The 7,575-nt window shown below is 43.3% G+C and overlaps 1 pseudogene; it reads right to left on the reverse strand.

The window, feature by feature from the left end:
• Positions 1-350: 350 nt before the first annotated feature.
• Positions 351-4,657, reverse strand: LOC123465846 (annotated as a pseudogene).
• Positions 4,658-7,575: the final 2,918 nt, after the last annotated feature.

Consider the following 7,575-nt stretch of genomic DNA (forward strand, 5'->3'; position numbering starts at 1 on the left):
ATGCTTTTGATTTTGCCCTATGAGAATAGCTCACAATATCACTCACATGGTAGACACCAAACATTTGAATCTGAATTAAAAAAAAAAAAACAACATTCCAGTTGATTGTCTAAGTGGGTCTTAGATTGCATCAGTTTACAACCACCCCAACATAGACCAATATTCCTGACATCTGACAGCAACCACGTTTAAACTTGGTTTTAAACTACCGATTCCTGTCAAACAATTATAATGTCTTCAAATCCCTAAAATATAAAAGGATCTTAAGCTTTGCTGAGGGAATATAGGGGTATGTCTGCATTTTTGTTTTGATACAGAAAAAGAGAGTATGGCTTTCCAAAAGCTGACCCTCATTTCCAGATCTGCATGTCGAAAAATGACATCTTTTCAAACAACACGAGAACCGTGGAATTACCGAGAGTGACCGTCAGTGAATCTAGTGGGAGTCAGAAGCAGAGAGGAATGATTTTTAGCAGACAGGGTGCAATTGAGGAACAGCTACTGCCTGGAATGATGTGGGGATGGACAAGAAACTTACTTTACCACCTCCCTTGTTCTGTCTCCACAATGTATAAAATAGAAGCATTTTTGAAAGCAGTGGCTAAATCTTATTATCGGTTAAATAGAAACTATCCAGGCCAAAACTATCAAGTGCCACAGATGCAAATAGTAGCAATTTGTTAAAAATGTGCATTATAGTCTTTTAAACCTTTTACTTATAAATTATATGAAAAATAGAACACATGTGCAAAGTCATTTTGCTCATATAAAAATGGTAGAAATAAAATTAACCTATCAAAGATAATAAAAACAACACATCTGCGTGTGGCATAGTGCCAAGACAGTCAGTGTTACAAGATACATTTTAATGTTTACTAGAGACAGGAAATAACATTTTTCAAAGGCTTTCCTCAAGGCATTTTTTACCTCTTGGTTCCTCAGGCTGTAGATCATGGGATTCAACAAAGGAATGACTATTGTGTAGAAGACAGGGGCCATTTTGTCTGTGTCAAGGGAATGGTTTGATTTGGGCTGCAGATACATGAAGATCAGAGTCCCGTAGAATACAGTGACAGCAGTCAGATGAGAACCGCAGGATGAGAATGCTTTGCGCCTCCCTTCTGCAGACTGGACTCTCAGGATGGCAGCCGCAATGTATAGGTAAGAAATAAGGACCTTGGTCAAAGAGCTGATTATGTTGAATCCAGCAAAGATAAAAGTCAAGATCTCTTTGAGGCTGGTGTCTGAGCAGGCAAGGGCCATCAAAGGGACATCATCACAATAGAAGTGATTAATAATATTGGGGCCATAGCAGATCAATTGAAAAGTAACAGCTGTGTGGAGGAAAGCAACAGAAAAGCTGTATCAGTAAGGGCCTGCTACCAGTTGCATGCACGCCTTTTGGGACATGATCACCATGTAGAGAAGAGGATCGCAGATGGCCACAGAGCGGTCATAAGCCATGACTGCAAGAAGGAACGTCTCCAAAATCAGGAAGTTCAGGAAAAAGCCCAGCTGTGCGCACATGCATAGAGAGATATGGACCTGTGCTTGGTCAGGAGGGTCTCCAGGAACTTTGGGGCTATTGATGAGGAGTAAGAAAAGTCTACAAAGGCCAGATTACTGAGAAAAAAGTACACGGGTGTGTGAAGGTGAGGATCCAACCGGATTAGGGAAACGATGCCAACGTTTCCCACCAGAGTTAGAGAATATACCACTAAAATGAGAAGAAAGAGAAGGATTTCACTCTCTCTGGAGTGAAAAACCCAAAAGAATGAGTTCCATCACCTGGTAATATTCTCTTCAATCATTTGTTCTAGTCTCTGAACTGCTGAAAAGAGACAAGTTAAAGACAGATAAGTTATCAGGAGTAAGGAATTGTCATCAGATGCCAAAACGTGTGTGTTTTAACTTGAGGAATTATTGCTCATTGAAGCAGAATAAGTGAAGTCGCTCAGTCGTATCCGACCCTTTGCAACCCCATGGACTGTAACCTACCAGGCTCGTCCATCCATGGAATTTTCCAGGCAAGAGTACTGGAGTGGGTTGCCATTTCCTTCTCCAGGGATCTTCCTGACCCAGGGATTGAACCCAGGTCTCCCTCATTGCAGGCAGATGCTTTACCGTCTGAGCCACCAGGGAAGTTGCCCAGAAGTTCTGAAGCAGAATATCAGAACAAATAAATATATCCCCTCTCAAACTCTCCTGTCTGACTATTTATAATTTTCTGAAGCCAAAAATTGAGGTTTAATAAAAATAATGTTTATAAATATATGTAATATTTTAAGTTTAGATTATTTTTAGTCATATTAAATAATAGAGAGAATAAAGACATTTTAAAATACCCTGCTCCCATATTTACTTCTCAATGGAGTAAAACTTTAATATGTAACATTTTATTTGTTTTAATAGACATTTATTTTAACAAATGTTCATTATGCTAAATATAATACAAAGCTAAACAGGATATTCCATGGATAGAAAAGTGGAGGAAATTAAATATTTCTATTTGTGAACTAGGCAAATTTTGGATTCATATGTAATTTATTCATTTTCAAATACTACTTTCTAAAAGTGAAAAAGCACACTTGTAGTTAGAATACACATATGTTAAAAAGTAGAGTTCTTTATAATCATTTACTCAATGGACTTGAGTTTGAGCAATCTCCGGGGGACAGTGAAGGACAGGGAAGGCTGGCATGCTGCAGCACATGGGGCCACACAGAGCCAGACACGACTGAGTGAGTGAACAGCAACAAAGAGTTTTACAGTAATTATTTTCAACACATAATCAGGAATATTTTCTAAATTATTGGTGTAACATTATTGGTGTTACCAATTTTTAGTGATTTTTTGCCCGGGGAGCCCTAAGGCGGGGCGGCCCAGCAACTGCCTGCAAAGGCCTCCCGTGGCTGTTTGCTTCCTTCTACCAGAGCTAGCTGTGCTCTCTGCTTCGGTTTTTCGCAAGCCAGGGCTGCGCCTGCCACTCTTCGCCGGGGGCCCATGGGAGGTGCCAGGTGCTCTTGGCTAGGTGACCCCAGCATGGCATGCCCATGGGAGGTGCCAGGTGCCCTCGGCTAGGTGACCCCAGCATGACACGCCCATGGGAGGTGCCAGGCGCCCTCGGCTGGGTGACCCCAGCATGGCACGCCCATGGGAGGTGCCAGGTGCCCTCAGCTAGGTGACCCCAGCATGGCACGCCCATGGGAGGTGCCAGGCGCCCTCGGCTGGGTGACCCCAGCATGGCGCCCCCCTGTGGTGCTGATACACTCCGGAAGCCTCCTTCCCCATGGGCAGTGCTGCGCTGACCTGGAAATGTGTTTGCAAGGCCGGAAGGTGTAGGCGGCACACGGCCCTGACCTGGGAACTGAGGCCCTGGGAGCAGGCTTGGTGGTCTGACCTGAGGAGCCAAACCCCAGCTGCGAGGAGAGCCATGAAAACACATTCTCTCGCCTGCCTTTCCTTCCTCCAAGATAGATAGCTTTCCCAGTCTCTCGTGTGCTGAGAGTCACACAGGGCTGGAATGCACTTGCTTTAATGTCATTATTCAGTAGCAATTGCCCCTGAGGCCCTGCACCTAGGTTAGGCTCCCATACTCACAGGCAAATCAAAGTGACCTCCAAATGAGTAAGCTCTTTGCATCAAGTGGCCAAAGTATTGGAGTTTCAGGTTCATATTTGTCCTTCCAATGTATATTCAGGCCTGATTTCCTTTAGGATGGAGTGGTTGGGTCTCCACAGTTCAAAAGCATCAAATCTTCAGCAGTCAACTGTCTTTATAGTCCAACTTTCACATCCATACATGACACATGGATAAACCATAGCCTTGACTAGACAGATCTTTGTTGGCAAAGTAATGTCTCTGCTTTTTAGCATGCTGTCTAGTTTGGTCATCACTTTCTTTCCAAGTCGTAAGCGTCTTTTCGGAGAAGGCAATGCCAACCCACTCCAGTACTCTTGCCTGGAAAATCCCATGGACGGACGAGCCTGGTAGGCTGCAGTCCATGGGGTCGCTAAGAGTCGGACAGGACTGAATGACTTCACTTTCACTTTTCACTTTCATGCATTGGAGAAGGACGTGGAAACCCACTCCAGTGTTCTTGTCTAGAGAATCCAAGGGACAGGGGAGCCTGGTGGGCTGCCATCTATGGGGTCACACAGAGTCGGACACGACCGAAGTGACTTAGCAGCAGCTGTAGCAAGCCTCTTTTAATTTCATGGCTGCAGTCACCATCTGCAATGATTTATGAGCCCCCCAAAATAAAGTCTGCCGCTGTTTCCACTGTTTTCCCATCTATTTGTCATGTAGTGATGAGGCCAGATGCCATGATCTTAGTTTTCTGAATGTTGAGCTTTAATGTAGATCTTACACTCTCCTTTTTCACTTTCATCAAGAGGCTTTTTAGTTCTTCCCTTTCTGCCATAAGGGTGGTGTCATCTGTATATCTGAGGTTATTGATATTTCTCCTGGCAATCTTGATTCCAGCTTGTGCTTCATCCAACCCAGCGCCTCTCACGACGTACTCTGCATGTAAGTTAAATAAGCAGGGTGACAATACACAGTAAGTCAAGTCACCAGCAAGATCACAGGATCTGCAATCAACAGGGATCTTAATGGTACCAGAGAGCCTTTTTTTGCCGTGCTGCAGGAGGTGCATGCTGCTGCTGTATTCTTGCCACCCTGGAGTTGCAGCTTCCTAAGTCCTTACCTAGGATTTGTTGGCATAAAGTTCAACCAGGAAAAACAGAAAACAAAACCTGTTTTAGTGTGTCTCTTGATATTTGGTTTTGTTTTTACATTTGCAAGAGCAAAACACAGAAAATGAAGCAAAAGATACTTTCAAACATATATGGTTACCTGATTTAGAATTACTGATTCAAAGAGTGTCTGTAAAAATAAAATGTGACTTCCACTTCCAGTTTTAAGAGGAACAGTATCTGAACGTCCTCACCTGGCACTGGTAATTAGAAAGCTGAACAAAATACTGGAAACAACTGTTTTCAGGTCCTGGACAGCAGGCCATGCAGGACTAAGTTCCTAGAGTGAAGATGGATACACAAATCCATCTGAAGACTCCTGGCTGTCTGCCTTCAGGCAATTTCCATGCTGCAGGTACAGGGAGGGGAAGCCAGATGCAGCCCAGCAAAGCCCTGATCTGAGAACACAGGTGAGCCAGGGAGGCGCAGCAGGTGATATGTGTGGGGCAGGGCATCTAAAAGAGAGCTACTCAGACAGAAAGAATGATTACAAGTACCTAATGAGCCCGCTGAGTCTCTGCCATCTGATCACACGCGGGTTGGCTTCTCTAAAATGTCTATTCATGAGTCTTTCCTGGTTGTAGTGTTGTCTATTTTTTTTCCCTATAGATCCGTTATTATTTGCTTAAAATAGGTGATCCAATGTTGTTTTATATCTTTGCATATGTGTGTGTGTGTGTGTATACTTTTTGATGTATTAACCCTTTGTCATACAATGGCCTCCTTTGATGTTTGTTATCGTTTTTTCTCAAAGTCTATTTTGTCTGACATAAGAATTACTATGCCCCCTTTCTTTCTGTTTTCATTCCTGTCAAATACCTTTATCTAGCCCCTCACTTTGAGCCTTTGTGTATCCTTAAAGCTGAAGTGAGTTTCTTGTAGACAGCATATAGTTGGGTCTTTTTTTTTTTTTTTTTTAAGCATCTCTGTCTTCTTATTGGTGAACCCACTCTATTTGCATTTAGACTGGGTATTGATATGTAAGAGCTGACTCCTGCCATCTGAGTGATTGCTTTCTGGTTGTTTTTTGTCTCCATTGATTCCCTTTCCCTTTGTCTCTGCCTACTTTTGTAAATTGGTAGCTTTTCATCGGGGTATTGTTTCCCCTTTCTACATTTCTTGCATCTACTCTAGATTTTTACTGTGGTTACCATGGAGCTTACATTAAAATTTTATACCTAAAACAGTTTGTCTTGTGCTAATTGCAACCTGTCCTTTTTAGCCAATAAAGTGGCTCCGCCATATAACTCTTCCTCTGTAATGCTCTGATGTTCCGGTTCTCTCTTTGATGCTGTGCGTTTGGTGATAAGGTGTATTAGCTGTAGTTACTTTCAGTCATCCTTTCCTTGAGCCTTTGTACTTGAAGTTGTTAATATACCATTCTTCTAAGTAACTGAAATTAACTAAATCTGACTATACATTTTTACCTGACCTAGTGTGTTATATACTTTTGTGTGTGTTCATGTGTTACTTTGCATCTTTTTTATTCTGCTTGAACTTCTTCAGCATTCTTTGCAAGGCAGGTCTGGTGGTGATGAACTCCCTCAGCTTTTCTTTAGGAAAACCTTTATTTTCCCTTCATATTTGAAGGATAAGTTTGGTGAATAGAGTTTTCCTGGCTGGCAATTTTTATTGCTCTGCCCTCTGAATATTTCATTTTATTCTCTCCTGGCCTGTAGTTTTCTTCTGAGAAACCCCCTGATAGTCTCATGGGGTTTCTTGTGTCAGTTATAGTCATCCCTGTAAGTAAATCAGACATTCCTATTTTAGATAGGAAAATTTAATCAGTATTTTGTAACAACAGTAAGGAAAATTGTCGTGGTCTGGGCTCTGGTTGGAAAAGAATTTCCTGACATGAGACAGAGTGAGAGGGAAATAACGTTTATTAGTGTGGGAGACGCTATTGGAACAGTGGGCCAGTTCAAGAGAGAACCTTCTTTGAACAGGGGCCCTTAGTCCAATTTTATACCCAGGGTACAGGGAGCAGGTAGGGGTCTTGTGGGTCATTGCTGATTGGATGAGAAGGGGGGTGGAGAGTAAGGCAAAGACCTTCTCCCTATGGGCTAGGAGGGGAGACAGGTTATATTGCTCAGGAGGACCTGAAATCCGTTAGTAGTTACACCATGGGGGAGGGAAGGACGATCAGGGTCTGGTTCTCCGTTCCTGACTTCCCTTCCTCCTTGGTTTTCTCTGCTCTTCTGTCCTTGGGTGTCCACCTTCCTCCCTCTCTTTATTTTTAGGGCCAATTCTTTGGCCCCTTTTGATACGCTGCTCACATCTAGCGATCTACCTATTTCCCTTCTCAGGCATTTGGGAACCCGGTCTCAGGGGAAAGGGGCGATGACCACTCTGGCTTCTTCAGGCTGTAGGGGCATCATGGGGCTCTAGGTTCCCTTTGCCTGCTCTCTGCCAGGATGCATTTACGGGGGGAGATGAGAGTCCATGGAACGATAAGGCAGCTTGTTTCATCGTTGTCTGGGTGTTGGCCAGGGAATATTCTTGTCAAACTATCACTTGGAGATTTGTTGTATTCTAGAAGAAGCCAACTTAACAAGAAAGTTAAAGATACATGGCCCAAAGATTGAGAGAAGCAGAGAAGCTCCCAAGGTGCTAGCCAGGAGAACCAGGACTAGACATTGGGTCGTGACGTTAGTGTTTCTCTGGGTGCAAGAAGAGGCGAGAAGCTGGGCTCATAAAAACCTTTACCTGAAAACATCTGACTCTCTGAAGGCCGGTTATTCTGAGTTTTTCCCAGAGCACAGAGTGCCTTATTTCTGATCTCCACCCTGAACTCCTTTCAAGGTCAGCAGCTTGCAGT

The sequence above is a fragment of the Bubalus bubalis genome, chromosome 5 (assembly GCF_019923935.1).
Source record: "Bubalus bubalis isolate 160015118507 breed Murrah chromosome 5, NDDB_SH_1, whole genome shotgun sequence".
Classification (NCBI taxonomy): domain Eukaryota; kingdom Metazoa; phylum Chordata; class Mammalia; order Artiodactyla; family Bovidae; genus Bubalus; species Bubalus bubalis.